The sequence below is a fragment of the Protopterus annectens genome, chromosome 3.part0, assembly GCF_019279795.1.
Source record: "Protopterus annectens isolate FY-2018-M chromosome 3.part0, PAN1.0, whole genome shotgun sequence".
Lineage (NCBI taxonomy): Eukaryota > Metazoa > Chordata > Ceratodontiformes > Protopteridae > Protopterus > Protopterus annectens.
In genome coordinates, this window is record NC_056731.1 from 1188054689 (window position 1) to 1188079434 (window position 24746).

Below are 24746 nucleotides of genomic sequence, written 5' to 3' on the forward strand. Positions count from 1 at the left end.
ACTGAAAATGCTGGTTAATGTAACTTTGCTTTGAAAATCCCTATATGAAGGAACAGAAACTTGGAAAGATTATTGTGAATGGGTTTTATATATATATATATATATATATATATATATATATATATATATATATATATATATATATATATATATATATATTTAAATTAATTTTTGTCTCTTTTTTTTTTTTGTTACTTCCCTATTTTGTTGAAAGAAATGAGTTTCCTTTGTCCCTGTAAATAAATCTCTTCTAAAAGCTGAGAGAACTAGTTGCAGGGACTGGATTTATTAGTTTAAGTAGTTTAGAATGTTGCATTGTTGACTTTAGAGGCAGAAAAAAACAGTTTGCAACAAAATGTGATTTTTAAGCTATCAGAAAAGGACTCTGCTTCAATTGTTTTTCCCACTCCCCTCCCCTAAAATGAATTAAGGTTAAGGTGGTATTTGCTGACTACATAATTTATTGACACTTCACACATGGTGTCAAAAGCATAAAAACCCTTATGTCCAAATGGTGATTTGCTCTGGCAAGTGTGATCCCATGATAGGGAGAAGGATTGCCTTGAAGAAGGTTTCAGCTTGTTCCTGTGAAGCTAAAACTGGAGCACAGCTGCATTTGAACCTTCCTGTGAAGTTTTGCTACTGTGCTAAGTGTAAAATGGAAAAGTTAGGTGAGGCTTTGGTGTAATTTTATTATAGCTCTTCATGAAAGGTGTACAGCCAATGACCAGCACCTACACAGCTTCCAGCAACAATAGCTACCTTAGTAACCTAAAGTCAACCATCCACCTCACTGGTAACACCAAACCCAGTACACCCTTGAAGTAATTTGAGGCAGAAGTTGATGCTGGTTAGCATTCAAGAAGTATACATCTAGATACACCAAGCCCCTAGAGAGATTAAGCCAGTATACTATCTTCATACCTGACCAGTGACTCATCATTTGTGATTTGTACAATTTGCTGCCATTACAACTGATTTATATGTACTCAGTTTCATCCTCTGTACCTTCAGTTTTGCATTCCATCCCCATTTGCTGAAGTTCCTGTTCAGGGTCTTATTGCAATGCTACATCATCTGCATACAGTAGCGTTATTGATTTGTCCCCTCTGAACTGTTTGCTAAGGTGGCCCATCAATGGTATGAACAGCAGTAGGCTAAGAGCTGAACCCTGATATACATTCACTTCCACTGGGTAGCCCTCTGTGAGTCCAAACACTGCTCCTACTTGTGTCATTGGGTCCTTCTACATAGCCTGCTCAAATGTTGCCAATTTGCTGAGATTTCAAACAATTACAAGGCTGACCAAATCTGCTTTCTTGGGATCTTGTAATATGCTCTCACTAAGTCTAGGAATGCCTTGCTTGACTGTTGTCTCATCTCCAGCTTCTTCTCCCCTCTCAGTCTCATTGCAAATATTGGGTTGGTTGTGCTATATCCTCATCTTATTGTATTTATTGTATTTTTATTTTATTTTATTTTATTTTATTGTTATTTGTTTTCCAAGCTAGAGCACTGATCTCCATGGACCTTTTTCAGACTCAGCCTGGGAGCGGTATCTGGTTAAATGACTTACTCAGATTCACACAGTTAGACAATAGACACTGAGGGAATCAAACCTAGCACCCTTGATCTCTACCTGAACTGCACAGCCTCCATCTTACTTTCTAGCCCTCTGCCTATAAACTTATAGCTACTGTATTATCACAATATACAGATGTGCTAGAAGGTACTGAACTAGCAAGATGGACCTTATTTCATAAAGAATCAACCTAGAGAAGCAAATCAGTAAGTACCATGTTGGGCTGCGGACGCTGACACATATTGTGACATAATTTTAAAATTATTTGACATGTAAAAGGTTCAGTACTAGTTTTCTCTTTTAAAGTTGTTCAGAGAAGTGATAGATGACTTCAGGGAGGGACTTAAACATGGAAAAGACTTGCAGTGTAGGACAGAAATAAGGAAATAATAATAATATACCTAGGCACCTGATATATACATTTTGTTCACACAGACCACCAAAAGTGTGGATTCTAGAGAAAAAAGCTGATAAGTTTAAATGGCTTCATTTCTAGGTAGGAAAACTAAACTGTATGTTAAACATTGCCTTTGAAACTTAAAGAAGACATCAAATAGTTCTAGAAGCCATTTAAAAGTGGTCCAAGGATGGAGTCTAGATTAGAGTTGTTCCTCTTGTGATCCTGAATGTGGTATGACAGGGAAAGGAATGAATTTATCAGAATGTCAAAAAGATTCTTCAGGCTTACCATGGCTAACAGGTGGATATACATTTTTGTATGAAAAAAAAATCAACACAGTTCAACCCTTCCTAACCTGCTTTTACCAGGGGTGATGAGGTCCAAGATATAATTATGCAAACCTGACTGGAAAATACATTTGGAGAAGGTAGTCCATGGACTACAGTAGAACTGGTCCATGTTGAAGACCTTTGAGAAAAGGAAAAATGTTTGGTCTTATTATGGGCATCCTGGATATTGAGGACATTGAGGTCTTCCCTTGTGACTTCATTAGGAATAGTCTGCCATTTTAAAATGGGTATCACTATGATCAGACAGATAGTGGTAGGTGGACTCATTGGAAGCCAGTGCTTGTCTATATAAATTTCATAAGGACAGTAACGCTATGATTACTCGGGTATTCAGGTGTGTGTGTCATCCATGCTATTTAGCCATTCATTTTCCCTCTCTTCTGCCTCAGTGCTGCTGATCTAACCTAAAAGGACCACAACAGTAGTTTATTTTGGAATCACCCAGTGTGGATGATGAAGTAAAATGCTTAAGTGTCATCTGATCAGGGTTTATTATCTGATGTCAAGACAAAAGTTTCAACAGTGCCCTCACTATATGGAGGAATCCAGACAGAACCATGGTCTCTTACATACTGATGAGGTAATTCTGCTTTACTTTTTTTTAATTTGTGGAGCCTAGCATGTTATTTAGGGGAAATGGAATTCTGTGGGCTTCTGGGTGCAAATGCAAGGCTGTGTTCTTCAAATAATATAATAAGATGGCATTTGGAATACTGCGTGTATAGTCACACCATCATTAAGGAGGGTGTGTTTGCAGTTCCTGATAAAGAAAGTTATTTAACTTTGTATGGACACTAACCATGCAAAAATGGCATACATACATCAGATCTGTTGTCAAATAAGATGTTTTGAGTGCATTTTGCAGTGTTTTCTAATATATTTTAATAGGTTTTCTGCTATTGCACAAGGTTATAAATCTCTACATTCATCTTTAGTGATGTAGATTCTAAACACATCTTCAGCCTGTGTTTATTATTATACACTAATGTTTCTGCATTTGCTGCTGCTTTAGCAGGATAAATGAATGAAGGTTGAGATAATTTGCCTTAACGGAAAAGAACCTCATAGCATTTCCTTATTCTTCAGCTGTATCTATGCAGGATTATCTGGACTTTCACATGTTACAGAAAGGTTTCTGTAATCTGGCATAAAGTTTTATAACAGGTTTATAACAGTTCTGCTGTTCACAGTTTTTTGAAGTCCTTATATCCCAGCCCAGCAGTGTAATTTAGCTGAAGGACAAATGGGGAGGTTGACCACTTGAGTGTAGGTTAATTTTGTTATAAACTTTTTTTTGTTTAAGTTGCTGTCATTATGTATGCGATGACTTGCATTAAAAGAATAACTGGCAGATGTCTGCCATGCATCGTAAGGCAGTCATTAGTCAGTTGTAAGGGACTGTTCAGCTGATTGATCTGGTACTTCTGTAGGGGAAATGATCTTTTCTGAACTTGGCCCCACCTACTGGAATCATCTACCACCATAAATAAGAGAACAAGAGACAGTGGAAACATTTGAGTCCAAATTGAAGGACCATTATAATTGTGAAGCTGTCTCCATTATTTATAGGACAATGGATAGTACTACAGTCATGCTGCTGTCGATACCTCTACATGGTTATTACAATTGTTTTAATATTGCTTGCAGCTCCTCCCCTATAGCCTTGACATGCTGAAGTGTAATTGGTTTATTGTACCTCTGACACTATCTAATGTAACTATTTATGTATATGTGTGTGAAAATATGAATTGTTTCTCTCTTTTCTTCTCTTTGTTAAACATATTGATTTGCTTTATGTCAGTGCTACATGACCCAAATCATGACTCAAAAGGGTCTGTAGACCTTGCCACCAAAATGAAATAGATAAATAAATAAATAGAATGCATTGTAGAGATATATTGTAGACCTTCTAGGGTTGGGTTTGTTTACAGTGGGAGGAAAATAGCATCTCCTGGTGCAGGTGCTAAGAATTGGTGCCGCTGAAACAGTGCAGTTGTCAGACATCAAGAACGACTGGTTGCTACTATCGTAAATAGTTGTTTAGTTAATGTGTTTTAATTTTGTTTTCTGTTTTTGTTAAAAATTTTTAATAAATGTTTTTTGCAAGAAAAAAAAAGAATGACTAGCTGCTGAGGGTGTCCTGGCTTTAATTCAAACCCTCAAAGGCTTCTTAGGTTTAGCTTGATAGGAGGGAAAACAGTTAAGGACGTGGGAGAGAGAAGATGAAAAGCTGGAAGCCATACTTCATAGAATGAGGGGATTTGAATCATCCTATTAAGAGAGGGCATGTAATTGCAAAAGTGAAAAAGTTGGAACAAAGGTTGTTATGCTACAAGAAGTGAAGAAAAACAGTAAAGTTCTGGATTACCAAAGTTGAATTGTGAAAGGGAGAGGAAAAGGGTGTTGTAATCCTGGAGAATTCTTGGCTGAGAAGCAGAGGTAATAGGGAAAGGTAATGGATATTTAGAAATTTCATGTAATGTACATTTTTGGTATAATGACAGTTTTCTTTAATAAATATTCTCCTGGTACCTTGTTACCTTGGTGAATATGGCATTTATATTTCAAGGTGCAGCAAACAAAGCAGAATAAAACATCACTGTTAAATACCTTAAATCCTGTAATCATAAAGCACAAGCAAAATGGCACTGCAGTTAAGAAATAAATAAAAAAATCTCCATATTAACTCTTGTATTTAAACCCAGAGGCTACAGGTTATAAGATTTTGAAATAATCTTTGCTTCTTTATGTCTTAATTAATCCTTAGTACTGCACTCATTTCTCGTATTTCTAATATTTAACATTTTGCAAATCAAGACTGTATCCTCAAGTAGTTGTGCATAAGACCCATGACATTTTGGAAGGTGCCTAGCAACAGTCAGGATGCTTATCATTTCTGACATCTCTGACATTCATGAAGTTGAGTTCTACTTATAAAGTTTTTGACCAAAATTTAAACAAATAGACAAGTGATAGCATTTCATTTAAAAGGAAATATTTCAGTAAAAAAGAGAAAATAAAAAAAATAATAAAACAATTTCAAAAACAGAACTAACCGTTTCCTGGTTAGGGGTCGCCACAGCAGGACTCTAGTTCACTAATGATTGACAGTGGATTTTTACAGTGCCAAGGTGCCAGCCCAATGTCCAACCTTCAAAGAAGGCACACCCATTCATGCACGCACCTACCTGCATGTCTTTAAATGTTACTCGACCATGAGGAGGACATGCAAACTCCACACAGAAGATGCTCCAGCCAATAATCAAACCGGAGAACCTCTTGCTGGTGAGGTGACAATGCTAACCACTGCACCACCGCAGCCTGTGGAAGAGACCAGCACTAATGTTACATAAATAGGACAGACCATGCGTGAAACATTTATATTTATCTTTACACATTACCATTCCCTCAGTTGACATTGAAAATTCTTCTCTATGACTGAGGGAGTGGTTACAAGAATAAAAGCAAGTATAAATGGTGAGATTTAGTGGAGTACAACTGCACTGTTAAACAGGAGATTGTGTGAACTAAAATAACTAAGATGGAGGCAGAGTTAGGTAGGCTAGAGGCATTTTGGAAGGAGTGAGGTGATGTAGATAGCAAGCTACTGGCATGGAACGTGAAAGAGAAAAATTGGGGTAATTATTAAACTCTTTGGGCAAATGAGGGGAGAAAGGGTGTTCCAGGTACATGACATTTTTAAGGATTTCTGGGGTTATTAACAGAACATCTTTGGGGTGAAGGGAGTAAGCTGTTTGCAATCGAAAGCAGAGAGGGAGAGGGTTGAGTTAGGATATCAATGTGTCTTAAATAATCTTTGCTGTTCATTACCTGAAGAAAGGCAAGGTTGCTGTATTGGAATGGTTCCCAATAGAGTTTAAAGAAACAATAATGTCAAACTTGATCAACATTCTGCATTGTTGACAAAATAAAATAAAAATACTATGTACAATGGACATCAAACTACTAATACTATACAAACAGCATGTCATCTTCAGAGTGTCATCTGTACAGTGTGATTTTAATTTCTTTTGTTGGCAGTATAGTAGATTGTTCTAGCTAGCCCCTTCTGTGTCCTTGTTTTTTACCGTTATTATTTCACTCACTGTTTAAGGCGGTGAGCTCCTTCATTTGAACTACTGCCACTCACAATTTCTATAAGCTCATAGCGCTACAGATACATAGGAGGCAGCCTAGACTTACTGCAATGGCAGCATTAAGAGCTCAGTGGGTGCAATGCTGCAATGAATATGTCACTTGTTCAGATGGCTACACAGCAGTAGAAGCATGCATGCACTTCCCAAAGGAAGCAGTTGTGGAGCTCACAAGGGCGCTGAGGGATGGAAGGATAGGAGACATTCCCCAGTGGCAGGATGATGTTGCACCAGCATCCTTAGTCTCCTACCTGATGTCAGACATGGGTGGAATAAGCCTGAGGGAGACTAAGGTTGGACCAATAGACCTTGTGAATGAGGATAGGAGCTAGTGGCAGTTAATGGTCATCAGCAGGGAGATGGAGCAAAAAAAGGGATTGTTATATTATGGCATCATGCTATCATTAGTAAACACTAGTGAAGTAGCTGTTCATGTTGTATAACGCAGTTTAATTTGATTTACACCCAAGTAGCTGATCAACTTTGACATAAGCTGAAAAGGGTCAGCTAAACCTGCATAGGGATGTATCAACTATATTGCAATGTCAAGTTTTACAATTACATTCAGTTTTCCTGTGACCATTATAATAAAACAAATAGCAATACAGCAAGCACATTGACAGACACAGGAAATAAACACATATCAGTGAAAATTCCAAAGCAGCAGTCTATATGAACAGATAGTCAGTGAGACAATGCTCAGTGTATAAGAAGGCATTTTGCAGTTCTAGATTTTTACAATGTTAGGAGAAACATCAGAATATATCACACACTTCTAATGAAATCTCAACAGCCTGAGCAAAGTTGTCTTGCTAATAAAATAAAAAATGCCCTAAATATGTTGCAAGTCTATTGCATCAGTGTAGGAAAAAATACTTTTATGCGGCAACTATATAATCTCTATGATATTTTGGGACACTGAGTAGTTGTCTAAAATGGTGCCAGAGTTCACTGTAGTTCTTTAGCACAAGATTGATTAAAAAAGGCTTTCCAATCATCTCTGTGTTGAGCTACATACAGTAGTAAGCAGCATAAGCAGTCATCTCAGCATTGTGACACATACAGTATTATGTAGCACAGTGAGTCATCTCAGTGCAGTGCCACATACAACATTACATAGCACAGCCAGTCAGCTCAGTGTAGTGCCACATACAGCATTATGTAGCTCAGTCAGTCATCTCAGTGTAGTGCCACATACAGTATTATGTAGCACAGTCATCTCAGTGTTGTACCATGTACAGCAATATGTAGCACAGTCAGTCATCTCAGTGCAGTGCCACATACAACATTACATAGCACAGCCAGTCAGCTCAGTGTAGTGCCACATACAGCATTATGTAGCACAGTCAGTCATCTCAGTGCAGTGCCACATACAACATTACATAGCACAGCCAGTCAGCTCAGTGTAGTGCCACATACAGCATTATGTAGCACAGTCAGTCATCTCAGTGTTGTACCATGTACAGCAATATGTAGCACAATGAGTCATCTCAGTGTAGTGTCACATACAGCATTATGTAGCTCAGTCAGTCATCTCAGTGTAGTGCAGTCAGTCATCTCAGTGTAGTGCCACATGCAGTATTATGTAGCACAATCAGTCATTTCACTGTTGTATCACATACAGCAATATGTAGCATAGTCAGTCATCTCAGTATTGTGACACATACAGCATTAGTTAGCACAGGTAGTCATCTTAGCATTGTGCCACATATAGCATTACGTACCACAGTCGGTCATCTTAGTCTTGAGCCACATACAGCATTACATAGCACAGTCAGCCATCTCAGTGCAATGCCACACACAACATTACATAGCACAGTCAATCAGTTCAATGTTGTGCCTCATACAGTATTATGTAGCACAGTCAGTCATCTCAGTGTTGTGCCACATATAGCATTACATAGCACAGTCAGTCATCTCAGTGTAGTGCCACATACAGCATTACATAGCACAGTCAGTCATGTCAATGGTGTGCCTCATACAGCATTGCATAGCACAGTCAGTCATCTCGGAATTTTTTCACATACAGTATCATGAAGCACATCAGTCATCTGAGTATTATACCACGTGCAGAATTAGGTACCACAAGCAGTCATCTCAGTGTTGTCTCACAAAACAGTGTCACATAGCACAGACCATCATCTCAGTTTTATGCTGCATACAATGTTTTGTAGCACAGGCAATCATCTCAGTGTTGTAGCACATACAGTATTAGGCAGCACATGAGTCATCTAACTGTATATAGAGTCATAGGTGTGTACTAGGCTAATGACCACTAGGGCCTTTTTAAGTCTAGCCATGAATCCTAAATCTCTGACAAGTTCTGATACCTTTCATAAGTCTAAGCAGGGGCTTGGGAGATGAGCATTTACAAAACAGTGTAAGAAACTTTTCTGTGTGGAAGATTTTCAATCCATATATATCAAATTAATCACTGTATATTAATCAGATCAGATAACTGTAGTAGAAGTAGTGAACTTAAATTCGTACTAAGTCAAAAAAATAATAAACAATATATAATTTGAAATATTATACATAATTACTAAGTATTCAAAAGTAATCCAAGCAGGGTAGACAGTCTGTTTCCAGAAGAAAATCCTTTATTAAGTACACAGACAAGTGATCCAAGTAAAATAACAATAACAGAATAATGGTTTCATCACAAGCTTTCTAACTATATATATATATATATATATATATATATATATATATATATATATATATATATATATGTATATACTTTTTATCAGGCAAGGGAGTGGTTTATTATGCTGTAAAACATAGTGTATTGGTATACATGTTAAATACACATCCCTTCCTCCATCGGTGTGACATTTGAGCTGGTCCTACCCTCCTTAGCAGCTGTCATAATAATATAACCCTTATGTACTTTAAAGTAAATTAATAATGATGTGGTACCTCTTATTTAACTAAAATATTAAGTCTGTGATTTTATCCAAGACAATACACTACATGGCTAGAAATATATAAAACTTAGACCATTTGGCAATCTAAAAATATATATAAATATATACATATACATTTTGCATGCAAAAAAACTATTGTGCAAATCATATTATATTTCCATAACTTATTGTTAGCATAGATCGCTTTCATCCTTCTAGACTTCTTCAAGGTCTGTGTACAAGAACCCTAAAAGCTATCTGCAAAAATATTATTGCATAATTAGCTAGTACTGTTATTACGCATCATTTCGAATAAAGTGGAAAAAATAAGAAAAAGAAAAAAATGTATGATGATAGAATTAAAAATGATTTAACATGATATTTAAAACCAGCTGGAAGAATAAAATAAAATAAAATTCGTCATGTATGCAATGTGTCAATTTTTTAAGTTCCAGTACACTTTTAAGTGAACAGTAGTAGTTTATTCCAGGCTTCCTAAAATAGTTCAGCTTTAAATGCCACAAGTTCACATTTTTCCAGCATATTCAGGATGTCTCCTTCAAGATCAACCATGTCTATGCAATCCAGTATCTGGAACTTAAAACCTGTATGTCTTTTATGAAGAGCAACGTGTTTGGCTAGTGCACTATTTTTACATCCAGAGTGGATTTCTGCCAGATGACATGAAATCCTATGCTTAAGTTTATTTACAGTCTTGCCCACATAAAATGCATCACATTCATTGCACTGTGCTCTGTAAATTACCTTTGTAGTGTTACAGTCACCTCCTTCACTGGTCTTAATGATTTTCTTTAAATAAGGGCAATAAAAATGATCACCTTGCTCTATAAATATATAAAATGTACAATTAGCTTCATATCTTTTAGTGTTTTTGTCATATAGTCTGGGTTTAAATTCAACAAAACCTCTAATGTTCCTGGCCTTACTGTAAACAAAGGATGGGGCTTCACCTAAGATTTTAATCAGAAAAGAGATTCCTGTGATAATGGCCCAGTTTTCTTCAATAACATTTTTGATACTGTGATAATCCAAAGTGTATGTCAGGATGCAGCTATTTTTGCATTTGTTATTCTCTGTGAAATTTCTTAGCATTCTCCTGCTGGGGAGGTTAAGTGAGGGTGCTTCAGTCCTTTTCAGTTCTTTAATCGGTTCCATGTTGCTTTTTAACATCTGACTTTCATAGCCTCTCACTTGGAAATCATTCTCTAAATTGTTCAGGTTTCTCAAAAATGGTTCCATCTCTGTGATAATTCTAGTTAATCTATAGCCCTGAGACTTCATCACATTATACTTGTTTTTTGCAGGATGCAGACTTTTACTGTGGAGTAATAGTTGGTTTTCTGAATAGATCAGTGGTGATTTTGTTATTGTTGGTGTCCTTGGAAATCTGCATGCCTAAGAAAGTGGTTGAAGTATAGCTATGGGAAGAGGTTAACTTTAGGAAGAGGGTTGTTTGATTGAGGTAAGTGATAAAATCTCCAAGCTGCAAGGTGTCACCTTCCCACACAATAAAGATACCATCAATATAATGCAAATAGCATGTGATATGCTGCATGTAGTCTGTGTTGTTTAACACAAAGTCCTCCTCCCACTTGCCCAGGGCTATGTTAGCTATGCTGGGAGCCATGGCAGCCTCCATTGCTATCCCAGTTTTTTTGTAAATAGTGTTTGCCATTGAAGGTAAAGAAATTAAAGTCCAGTACAAGATTAATGAGCTTGCTTAACATTTAGTTGTGCCTGTGTACCTTGATTAGGTTTCTTAAAATATTCCATAGCTGCTGTTATACAGTAATTATGAGGAAGCAGTGTGTACAAGGATTCCATGCCAATAGTTAATAAAATGCTACCATCTTCCACTGTAATGTTTTCCTAAATTTCCTAAACAAATCCATTGAATCTCTTATGTATGACTTATTCTTTTCTGCTTAAAATTTGAGCAAGTAGTCAAGGTAATGGCTGTGGCTTCAGTAAGGGAACATCCACTTGCTAACACCATCTATAAGGTGGGTCTTCTCTGTTCTTGTGTGGCTTTGGTATTCCAAAAAGTAAGGTAAATGTGGGCATGGGCTCCATAAATAATTATAAAGATTTTCAGTAATAAGTTTTTCTTCCCATAATGCGGTGAGATTAGTGTTTCAGAAATCATATGCTCTTTTTATGTCATCCATGGTAAATAACTCATAAAATCTGTTATCCTCCAGTGTGTTCTCTATCTTTTGGTTGTAGCTAGTGGTATCAGTCACAAGTATACCTCTGCCCTTGTCTGCCTTCATTATACACCTGGATTTATAATTGCCTAGCTCAAACAATGCTTTTCTTTCTCCCTGTATTAAGTTGCAAATTTTTTTCTTATGAGGTTTTTAGTTTCCTGATACCCATCTCACATTTCACTTTGAATATTTACAAGTAGAGGTCTGGGAGAAGAACTGTTTACAGGTTGTCTGTGTTCATTAGAGACATAGATGTCAAACCAGGGATGAATTTCCTGTTCCCAATCCAATTGTCCACATTATACTTGAATTGTGTTAGGGAGGAGCTCTCCTTCATTTAGATGGGAACCTGTTCCAGAGAAGGTGTAGTATCTGAGATGGATACCTGTTACTCTAGGAGGTCCTGTTTATATCAAAGACAAGGTTTGCATCTTTAGAATGGGTAATTCTGGTGCTGCTTGTTTTGCAGAAAGAGGTGTGTTGACAATATGATAGTCACTAGTGGTGAATGACTTCCTGAAGGATACTATTATGCATTTATTGGCATTTAGTCTTAGTCCATCCATGGCTCTGACATAAGTTATTTGTCTGTGTCAGCCCTTCCTGGAAAACACTAGTGTTGCTGCAGGATTCTATGACAGCTCTTAATTTGCAATCATCTGCAAATTTGTTCATCAAGAGACCCTTGACATTGGCCTTGACTTCAAAAAAGTAAATACCAAAAAGGTGTGGTTCCAGGAATGATCCCTGAGGGACTGTGTTTGTGACTCTCCAATTCTAACTTAATGGGTTCTGTCTGTGAGCCAACTGGCTATCCACCGGGTGTAATAAAGGTTTAAACTTAACCACTTCAGTTTAACAGCAATACCCAAGTGGGGTATTGTGTCAAATGCCTTAACCAGGTCAAAGTAGGCAGTATGAACTGTTTTGCCCTCATTCATTGCTTTGGTGACCTTCTCAAAGAAGACCTCTAGATTAACTAGTCATGATCTGCCCTTTATGAAACCAAACTGGATTGGTTCTAGTGTCTAGAGGTTTCCTATGTCATTATTGATCATTTCCATGATATCTCTTTTGATGGCTTAGCATATGAGTCTAGTGAGACTTATGGGCCTGTAGATTCCAGGGTCTGTAGATAGCCCACCTTTGTGCAGAGGGTCGACTGTTGCTGTTCTCCATTCAGGAAGCAAAAAGTCTGGAGGCCAATAGCGATTCCAGATGGCCTGAAAGGTAACATTTCATGCAATTTAGAAGGCAAACTGGGATATTGTCTGGGCCCATCAATGCAGTGATCTTGCCTTAGAGAGAGAGAGCATTGAGGACCTGTTCCCTACTGTTAGTAGGGGGGAGTTATTTTTTATGGTATTTCCTGAGGGGAGGTTGAAAAGGACAGTGGGTAAAGTTAGAGATGAATTTTTCAGCCAGTAGGTTTGCTATATCTTCTAGTTTAGTATAGGTGTCTCCATTAACAATGAGCTCTGCACACAATTATGTACTGCCTTTAAGGCTGCAGACATAGCTAAAGAATGCCTTGTGGTTGTCCTTGGCCTGGGAGGCCAAATTTACTTCAAATTTGGCTTTGGTAGATTTTACTTGTCCTCTGGGTTCTTTGTCTAGTTTGATGAGAGTGCTTCTATTCTGCTGGGTACTATGCCATCTGATTTTCGCCTTGATTTTATTCCTAATATTACATGGGCTATTGATATTGTGATTCCACCTCACGGCTTGTTTTTTAAGTTAGTGTTGTACTTCTTCCTGGTGGGTGCAGCTGCTTCTCTGCATCTATTAACATGCTTGTACAGGGCTTTTGTGAACAGTTTTGCATAAGCAGCAGTGTTCTCAGGGTTTATGGGATTTTGAATTTTTGCCAGGTTACCACTTAATAGTAGAACGTTAGCCTTAGAGTAGTTCCTGAACACTCCAGGGTTAGCTGGGGTTCTGGGTTTCACTTTTACTTCGAAGGAGACTATTTAGTAGTCTGACCTTACCAGAAACTACAATACACTAGGGAGTGTGCAGCTCTCTCCCATATTAGTGTGGACCAGATCCAGTATGTTTTCTCCCCTGGTTGGCATATTGACAATCTGTACCATAAACAGCATTATATAGCACAGACAGTCCTCTCAATGTTGTGTCACAGTGTTATATAGTACAGGCAGTCATCATCATGTTGTACCACAGATAGTATTAGGTAGCAAGTGGTAACAAGAAGCTCCTCTCCTCAGGAGATCATGTCATGATTAAGAAAATGTCAGTTTGCTCCTTCTGAGAAGTCTGACCTGAATTTGATTGCCCAAATATACATACTTCCATAGCTTTTATACCACGCTCTAAGGCAACAAAGTTCAATGATTAAATAAAAAAAAATCTTTAAACATTCCATCTTTTGTTGTCACATTCATGATGGACTTTGAGTAATGTACCATAAGATTCTGTTCTACACTCTCTAAAAAGTATCACTGAATAAGAAATAACATTTCAAATTTGTGATTCTTTTCCTGTTTCAGAATCATTAAAATATGAATCCATTTTTAAGCCAAAGTCTGCAACAGACATTTTATTATCAATGTCTTACAAAATGACAGTGCAGTATATTCTGTGTCATATATCCATTGTGAGACAATGGCACCTTTCTATTTTCAGATGTGTAAATTTCCAATATTGGTAAATTTCAGCACTTTATCCAAAACCAGCCAAATGGAAAAATATTTACTTCTAAAGGAAGCTGGTTTAATATTACAGAATAGTAGAAACTATCACAAAGGATCACCTATAATATATTGCACTTATTGAGTTCTAAATAAGTTTTGTGTTCTTAGCTTTTTACCACCCCAGATCTGCAGTCTAACAAGCACCAATCATGTACTCTGCTTCCATTACCATATCTATCCAGTCCTTATCACTGCAAGTGTTAACTATATACTCTCCATGTGGCACATTACCAAAAGGACCACAGCAGTTCCTGTTAAAATGTGTTATTATTACATGTGGGTTGGGGGTGGTGATGGTAAATAGGACCACTACAGACTTTGATATAATTAATTAGTACTTATTAGTTATGAGTTGGTCGTGGTGGAGATGCTGTGGAGATGCTGGGGATTGAACCCAGGACGTCATACGGTGGTTATGATGATGGAGTTTACCTGCTTTCCCTATCAAAAAATCACATGCATTACATTTTCACAACTTTGGAGTATACATTTGCTACTGCACATATTTCTGCATGTATGTAAAGCTATGAACACACTGGCCTCAGCCCTTTAAGTAGTTCTAACTGTTAATAGTAGCTACCAAACTATGATAGGAGACAGCGTCTTGTTTATTTCCCCTCCTAGCTAAGTAGAACAGCAGGTGGTGGTCACCCAGCCATGCTTCTTCCACTCTCCCCACTCAGCTGAGGAATGGTGGGGACATTGAGTAAGCTCTGGTTACCAGTGGCTGAGTTGAGAGCAAAACCTTTGCAGAAGTCTGCAAGAATTGACTGGCTATTGCACATTTTCTTTTCACAATAAATGGATATACTGCTGAAAAGCATAAAGCAGACAAGTAAATGAAGCAAGTTTGTGATTAGCCTTTTTAACACCAGTATATATATTTTAGAATAAAATCAGCTAAGGTTTAGACTAAAAAGTGTCATAAAATAAACTGCCATAAAGCCAAACATTCTTCTAACATATATTTATAGTGAAATCGCTGTTTAGTCATATAACAGCAATTTTCTTGCAAAATTCGGTTGTCCTGTCAAATCTGTTTTATTTTATGAATCATTCACTAGATATAGAACAGTTTCCCTCTCAGGGATCAGATACAACTTGTCAAACAAACACAGTGCAAAAAAGCTTTGTAAATCCACATTTCCATGGAGAAAATAACAGCAACAAAATAGGTATGATACTTTGCCTCACTAGTACTCTTTTTTTTTTTTTTTTTTTTTTTTTGGTGTGGAGGCATTATCATCACAGTATCAGTTAATTATCTGCACTCACTGCTTGACTTAAGGCTGAAGGGTAAGACACATAAGATGTCATGAGAACTATGTCAAAATAAGGAAACTGAATAGTAAAATGGGGATTAGTCATAAGTGCACTTTGGTGTATTCTCTTCAGATATATCTGTATTGTCCTGTTTTCTGATAACAACGGAAACTGCAACAAGGAAAGATGGAAAGAAGAGTAAAAGACATTTTTGAAATGTTAATAAGTGTAAAGAATGCTGTTAGTTGAGATTCACTGCTGACAAATGCAACAACCCTGATGTAAAGTATCAGCTATAGACAAGGTATGTAAACGATATGGGAGTGTTGATTACAGCCAAAGAGCAGAGTGTTAGAGCAGGAACCACCCAAATTCTAATGTTCCTATTATACCAGGCCCAGTTCAAGCCATAGGTGAGTTCTATCTGTAGTTGTCATGGTCATTCAAGGACAGAGGTATCTGCCTGAAGGTGTCCATCGGAAATACACCAGAACAATTCATAGAATGGAGAGAAAATATATAATCAGACATTAAAGGAGCTGAAGCCCTTCTCACTTAAGAAAATAAAAGATGGGAAAGACATGGTATTGACGCACATGATCCTTTCAGGGAGACATGATATGGGTGCACATGATCATGTCAGAGAGACATGATATGGGTGCACATGATCATGTTAGGGAGACATGCTATGGGTGCACACGATCATGTCAGGGAGACATTTTATGAGTGCACATAATCATGTCAGAGAGACATGGTATGGGTGAACACAATCATGTCAGGGAGACATGGTATGGGTGTACATGATCACATCAGGGAGACATGATCTGAGTAAATATGATAATGTTGGGGAGACATGACATTTGTGCACATGATCATGTCAGGGAGACATGATATGGGTGCACAAGAGCATGTTAGGGAGACCCGGTATGGGTGCATACAGTCATGCCAGGAAGACATGGTATGGGTGCACATGATCATGTCAGGGAGACATGGTATAGGTGCACATGATCATGTCAAGGAGACATGATGTGGGTGCGCATGATCACATCAGGGAGACATGATATGGCTGCATGTGATCAAATCATGGAGACATGATATGAGTGCATATGATTGTGTTAGGGAAAATTGTATGGGTGCACATGATCATGTCAGGGAGACATGATATGGATGCACATGATCATATCAGGGAAATGTGATATGAGTGCACATGAGCATGTTAGGGAGACATTGTATGGGTGCACATGATCATATCAGGGAGACATGATATGGGTGCACATGATCTTATCAGGGAGACATGATATGGGTGCACATGATCACGTCAGGAAGACATGATATGGGTGCACATGATTATGTCAGGGAGACATGAAATAAGTGTACATGATCATTGTTAGGGAAGCATGATGTGAGTGAACATGAGCACATCAGGAAGACATTGTGTGGGTGCATGTGATCACATCAGGGAGAAATTATATGGGTGCACATGATCATGTCAGGGAGAAATGAAATGGGTGCATGCGATTGTTGTCAGGGAGACATGATGATGCATGTGATCATGTCAGGGAGATATGGTATGGGTTTCACTTGAGTATGACAGGGAGACATGGTGTGGGTGCACATGATCACATCAGGGAGCTATGGTATTGGTGCACATGAGCATATCAGGGAGGCATGATATGGGTGCATGTGATTGTTATCAGGGAGACATTATATAGGAGCATATGATCACATCAGGGAAACATGACATGGGTGCACATGAACATGTCAGGGAGACATGATATGGGTTCACGTAATCATATCAGGGAGACATGGTATGGGTGCACATGATCATGTCAAGGAGACATGACATGGGTGTGCATGATCACATCAGGGAGACATGATATGGGTGCCTGTGATCAAATCATGGAGAAATGATATGAGTACATATGATCTTTTTAGGGAGAAATGGTATGGGTGCACATGATCATGTCAGGGAGACATGATATGGGTGTACATGATCATGTCAGGGAGATGTGATATGAATGCACATGAGCATGTTAGGGAGACATTGTATGGGTGCACATGATCATATCAGGGAGACATGATATGGGTGCACATGATCACATCAGGGAGAAATGATATGGGTGCACATGATCACATCAGGGAGACATGAAATGGGTGTATGTGATTGTTTGGGTGTAGTCTACTGCCAGACTGTCATCAATGTTCAATATAATATTACTATTCTTTACAGAATATTTCAGTAAATTCCATTTGTGGCATCTCTTTTCCTTTTTTACTTCTGCCTCTATTTGCTAGTGTATTGTATTTCATTCAATTTAAACTCAAAGAAATAAGCAGATACTCACCATTGCCAACCACCACACTCAGATGTTCTGATGAAGTCTGTACATAGAAGATGAAAACGCAAAATTAACCTTCTAACTTTTCATTTTAATAAACATCTAGTGGTCCACAGTATTGAGTATCTGCTTATTACTTTCATTTTTGTTCACATCTGATGCTTGGCATTATGCTTTATTGGTGAGATCCAATTTATAGGCTTGCTGAGCAAATGTTTTCTTCCTGGAGTGCTGAAGTAAGGACCTACAGCCCCAATAGTTATTATTCCTTCCTTGATCAACCCTTTGCAATTCAGTCATAAAATTTAACCTGCTTTAAAAGAAACTGACCAGCATTCTTCTTGTATATGTCATCTCAGTCATTGAGTTCCAGTTTGCCAAGCCTGCATCAATAGCAACACAGTCTGAAGCATAATATTGGTTTATTATAACCATCTTTTGTTTTGTAATATGCAAAGCAGAGCCAGCTTGCCATGTTACATCTATGTGGTCTGAATTTCCTAAGGATGAAGTCCCGAGTATTTTTAGAGCATGTGATGAAGAATTAAAGAGGGCTATATCCAATATAGTACCCTGTCTACTTGGAAAAATTAACAGGTTGCAGTTATCTATGTTTACTGACTGCATCCAAGATGACCATGTCAAGGTTAATTTGAGCAATATTTGCTGCCAAAATGAACATTTTAGCTCTGATAGAAAGATCTTAGTCTGGCCTAGTGAAAGTCAGTTACTTCTATCAAAAAAACACTGTTCTTGTAGCTTTGTTTTGGGCCCTGAAATATTCACTACAATAACTTCTGAGGTGTCACTTTTCAAAGTAAGGCTGACTCTATATTAAAATTCTATAGCACTCTTAGTGAAGCATATTGTATTAATTGGTGATTTCAATTATCCCAAACATTGACTGGTATCATTTAACAGCTAATTCTATCTCCTGTAAAGAATGTATTAATGTTATTTCCTATCATGGACTAAATCAACTTGTTTCTGAAAGTACTAGAGATAGTAGCATGCTAGATATAATTGTAACTAATGTAGTAGAATTAATTTTAAAATATCATTAGTCCACCATTAGGCATGTCTGATCAAAATTCTATTGTGTTTGAAATACGTAGGTATACCTTTCAGTTTAGCAACACAGTTAATATGGACTCCTCCATTACAGCAAATTAAGTTCTTTAAATAACATTGCTTGGACACGTCAGAGTTTAGTGGAATAAGCAGGCTTTGGTTATCTTACTCTTGAAAACATAGTTGCAAATACTACATCCGGGGCCAAAATCAAATATGGTAGGAATAGATCTAACAAGTTGCTTTCTTGAGGAGATCTCTGTTACAAAGGTTACATAAAATGATACAATTATTTAATTTTTATTAACCGCTACTAAGCAAGCAATAGTAAAACAAATTAAAAAGGATCTGTAGGGAATTTAAGGCCAAAATTATATATGAGAAAGTGGTCAATAAGAACACCTTGGCAATTTCACCATCTAAGAGTAATTATTATAAGTATATTAGTTCCATAGTTAATATGCATCATTTGATAAGTTCAATAATAAGCCATGGAAAAGTAATAACTAATCCTACATCTAGTGCAACTGAGGCAGATCACCAGTAAATACAACCAGACTGGATACAAAATGCCACATAGACCAAAATCCCAAATAAATCCAAGACTTTAATGTATAACACACAGTAACCACTTTCCTTTGGTAGATATCACCAAACTTCTTCAGACAAAGTAACAAAGCAAGTGCAATTAAATTTATACTAAGCACACCCTACCTAACAATCAATTAGCACCAATTCATTATAACCACTAAAAGCTTACAAATCAATACATACATAAACAGACATTTAAAAACACAGATCCCCACATATCAAATACAAAAAATACACACACACACACACACACACACACACACACACATATATATATATATATATATATATATATATATATATATACAATAATATTCTAAATTTATAAAATAAATAATTCCATACTTTTCTGAATAAATATTATGATGTTTATACCAAATAGAAGAAAAAATTCATCTATCAAAAACTCTTAATTTTAATTTACTGGAAATAGACACAGCATCATTTAAACCTGGTGGCAGGTAGGCATTAAGGAATACCTGCCACCAGGTTTCTTTCTCCTCGAGGAACAATTTCCAAGGACCCTTTCTATCCCCACATTTTACCTGCTGTAACACCACAAATTTAAAAGAATGGTTGGGGAAAGCCTGAATATGCCTAAATAAAGCATTTTTTTCATCACCTTGGCGTATGTCATAGCCATGCTCGTAAATACGCTGTGCCAACTTACATTGTGTCTTGTCTATATAAAAGGCAGGACACCTATTAAAGACAGCAGCATATACTACTGCATGGGTATAACAACTAAATTTCCCTTTAATAAAAATCTGCCAAAAGAAAGTGCTTACTATGTGTTATACATTAAAGTGGCAATTTGTATCTAGTGCAACTGAGTTCAATAAATATTTTGTTAATGTCAGTAAACACCAGACTAATCTCAACTTTGCATTGCAATATAATACTGAGAGAGTACAGTGCTCAGTAATAAACAGTGATATGGTAGGTACTGCGGTAAAAATCTAAACAAAAAATATAGCTACAGTGCCAGATAACATTCCTGCTATTTTTCTATGCAACACAGCTAGTAGACTACAGTCAGTATAGTTTAAAATTTTTAATAAGTTACTTCAAATAGGAACAGTCCCTATTTCTTGGGGATAAAATAACACATTACTCCAATACATAAAAATGTCTGTTCAAATTTATAAACCCATCAATTTAACTTCCATATTAGTCACATGCGTTGGCAGATGCATAACAAATTGACTGGAGTCAGAAGGAACACAGCTTGCTCTTGCAGACATTATTCAGCAAGCTTTTGTAAAGGGCAGATTGACTTGAACAAATCTCGAAGAATTTTATGATTATGTTAAAATGGCTTTGGATATGAGCATATTTATAGGTGTCATCTATTTAGGTATATGAAAAGCATTTGCTACATTACAAAATTTAATGACACACAGAGCCTTAATGGAAGACAAATGCAACCGATATTTAATTTAGTCTATCTCATAATAGCTTATAGGTAGAATACAGCTGTGATAAATAATAAAGTGTCAGGTTGTTTGTCTTTGACAGCAGGGGTGTCCCAAGGCTTACTCCTTGGCAACAACTAGGAAGAAAAAATATGAATACAGTGACTAGACAGCCTATAATTTACATACAGTATAAGATTAAACACAAATAAAGAATAAGCAGACATGGAAGAGAAGAGATTTGATTGGATTGCTGCTTTCTTCTGCCAGCTAAAAATATAATGAAATATGATGTAATGAGGCTGCACATATTCATTCCTACAACATGTGATTAATGAAGGACTCCGTGACAGTACAAAGGCACCACTGCCACTAAATGTGATGGAATGATGATACCACTGCCAGCCCTGCAACCTTCTGATGGCAGGTTGTTACCAACTATAACATCAAGATGGTGGACCATAATAGAGTTTGAATCCCACCACTACCCACCAAGGAAGAACTAATAGTAAGATAGTACACACAAGTCTGTTTCAGTAAGTAATCCACAAAGTACATGCTGACCTCAAGAGCATAAAGAGGATGCACATTGCTGTCCTGACTATGGGTTTCTAACCCCCACACACAGACTGGATTGCACACAGTAATTTACTGAGTTGAGTCATTATACAAACACCCTTCAACCCCTATCTAACCTCTGTCTCTTTCTCTCTCAGTGAACTAGTATCTTCCAGTGGCACTTTAACCACAGTAATTGCCTTCAACACAAATGAATGTTTTCACACGCACACACACACACGCACACACGCACACACGCACACACACACACACACACACACACACACACACACACACACACACACACATACACATTTCTCAGAGAAAGCTGACAGAATTCTCCAGTTCTCACAGTTTCCTTCCTGGCTTAGGGCCAGAGACTCCCAATTGCATTGTTGCATTTAATCAAGACAAGTGTAAAATCATACTCATTAATATTTCTCCCAGGTAATTGGTGGATAAATATAACAAATAAATAAATAAATACTAGATACAACAGCTTATGTGTTAATTTTATTTATTTATTTTACATTTGTTTACCGGAATAGTCCATCTACGTAAAAGCCCATTTTCAGCAGAGGCCCAGGGAGAAAAGCTACAGAGGTACAGATAACATATACATATACATTTATATCACAAATACATGAAAAATACACTTACATAGCATGTATCACTAGAACCAAAATATATACTAACTTAATGTGGCAAGCCCAGTTTACAGAGTATACTTTTTTTTTACATAGCAGGTGTTTTGCAAATAGTTAGATTCTTACAACAGAGTGGGATCATCTTGTAATAGTTATAAAATAAATCTTGATAGATAATTTTGAGGATGTTAGATACTGGTAATGATCTTCACTTAAATAATAAAGACAACAGTACAAATGCAGATTTAAATGCATGTATGTTGACACACTATGGAAATAAAAGGCAATAAATTAGACAGGACCCATACAGAAAAACTTCCAGATTACCTAGGTCCAGTACATAACTATAATAAATAAATCAATAATTAAAAGTCATAAGAGCTTACAGTTTAATAAATGAGCTTTACTTTAATAATAAAGAAAAGAGTGCAAACACAAATTAAAATATATGTAGACTGGCACACACAAACATAAAATAAAAGACAATTAAAATAGGCAGTATGTGTACAGAAAACATAAGTTCCATATACCTACATTCTCTGGTAAGATCTTAGCTTATGCAAAAAACAACAAGAGCCAGCAATTGATGACTTAAAAGATTTGTATTCAAAGATACATAACAGCAAAAAAGACAAACCGGTTTCGGCTGGAAAAATAACACAGCCTTCCTCAGTGTATAAATTTCATTCAAGATACATGCTGTTTAAATACTAGAAGAACAAAAACCATTGGTTGAATACTCATAAATATTCATTTAATCCTGGGGAAAATAAACCACCAAGCTTTATAATCCACTTTTTTTCTTTACAATTCAATATATTATGCCACCCAGTTTTATTAATACGATTGCCATGTACCATATCTACAATAGTAAACATAAATTGGGCTGTGGGATGAACTAGTTGATGTTTATATAAAGCATTGGTCAACTTTTTATGTTTGATGTTGCTGATATGTTCAGAAATCCGTGATCTAATAGGACGAGAGGTCTGCCCTACATAGAATGCTCCACAGTTACATGTAGCCAAGTAAATCACCCAATCGCTGATGCAATTGGTGAAAAAACTAAGTTCAAAAACCTGGGAGCAGTTTCTACTGGAAAAATCTTTGGATGTAGTGATGTATTTACAATTGGTACAGTGGCCACAAGGAAAGCATCCACGCAAAATATCCCCTGATATAGTGGTCTGTTTCAATACAGGGTTTTTATTGTCACTGTGTTTGTAATGATTAAAATATGATTTGAGATTTTTTCCATTCCTATATGAAAAAAACGCATCTGTCTGGAATGATAGTGGCAACTGCTTGGTCACACTGAAGATGTTCCAGTGTCTACGGACACTCTCCAAAAGACAATTGGTATTACGACCATAGGTAGTAGTAAATCTAAGTGGTTGAGGTAATGTGTCTGAATGATCCTTATATTTAAGTAAATCAACTCTCTGCATACCATTGACCTGATATTTGGCAACAGATATGTTACCAGTATTGTAACCCCTTTGTTTAAATCTGTTTGTTAAATCACATTGATTGAGACAGAATGTAGAGTGTTTTGAACAAATCCGCTTGGCTCTAATGAACTGGGATTTCAGAATGTTCCTTGCTATATGTGGAGGATGGTAACTGGAAGCATGTAATAAAGAGTTGTACTGTGGAAACTTTCTGTACATTTCCGTTTCCAAAGTACCATCCGGAAGTTTGTGCAATAGAACATCCAAAAATGTTATACTGTTGATATCATGATGTTCAGTGAAGACTAACCCCCATTCATTATTGTTAAGATAGGAAACAAATTCTGCAAGCCCAGATTCAGTACCCCTCCATACAAGCCATACGTCATCCAAGTACCGTCTCCATATATCCATATCAGACAGATATATATTTCTAGTAGAATCATAAATGATCTGTGTTTCAACATAGGCCATAAAGTGGTCAGCATATATGGGGGCAAAGGATGCCCCCATAGCAGTCCCCTTGGTCTGCCAAAAACACAGATCCTTATAATAGAAGACGTTACATGTGAGGACATACCTAGCCATATCTACCAAAAAAGAATTGAATTCTGGACTATACAGATTTGTTGTATCTAACCAATAGGCCAACGCTTTAAGTCCTGCCTGGTGTGGTATGTTCGTATATAGTGCACTAACATCAAGTGTGCACAAAAACCAATCAGCTTCAAGTTGTGAATCAGATATTATTTGTAAAAAATTTGTTGTATCTTGTAACCTGGAACGAATAAACGGTAACAAAGGTTTCAAATATTTAGTCAAGAATAGTGACAGAGGCTCAGTGATGTAGCCTTTCCCAGATACTATAGGTCTTCCCGGAGGATGAATGGCATCCTTATGAATTTTTGGTAAAAAATATATGTACTGGGCACTAAAATCTTTAATAATTAATTGATGTAATGTATCATTTGAGATAATGGCCCGATCTTTAGCATCCATAAGAAAGCATTCTATGCATTTCATAAGTCTAGATGTAGGGTCAACAGACATATAAGAATAGTATCTTACATCAAAAAG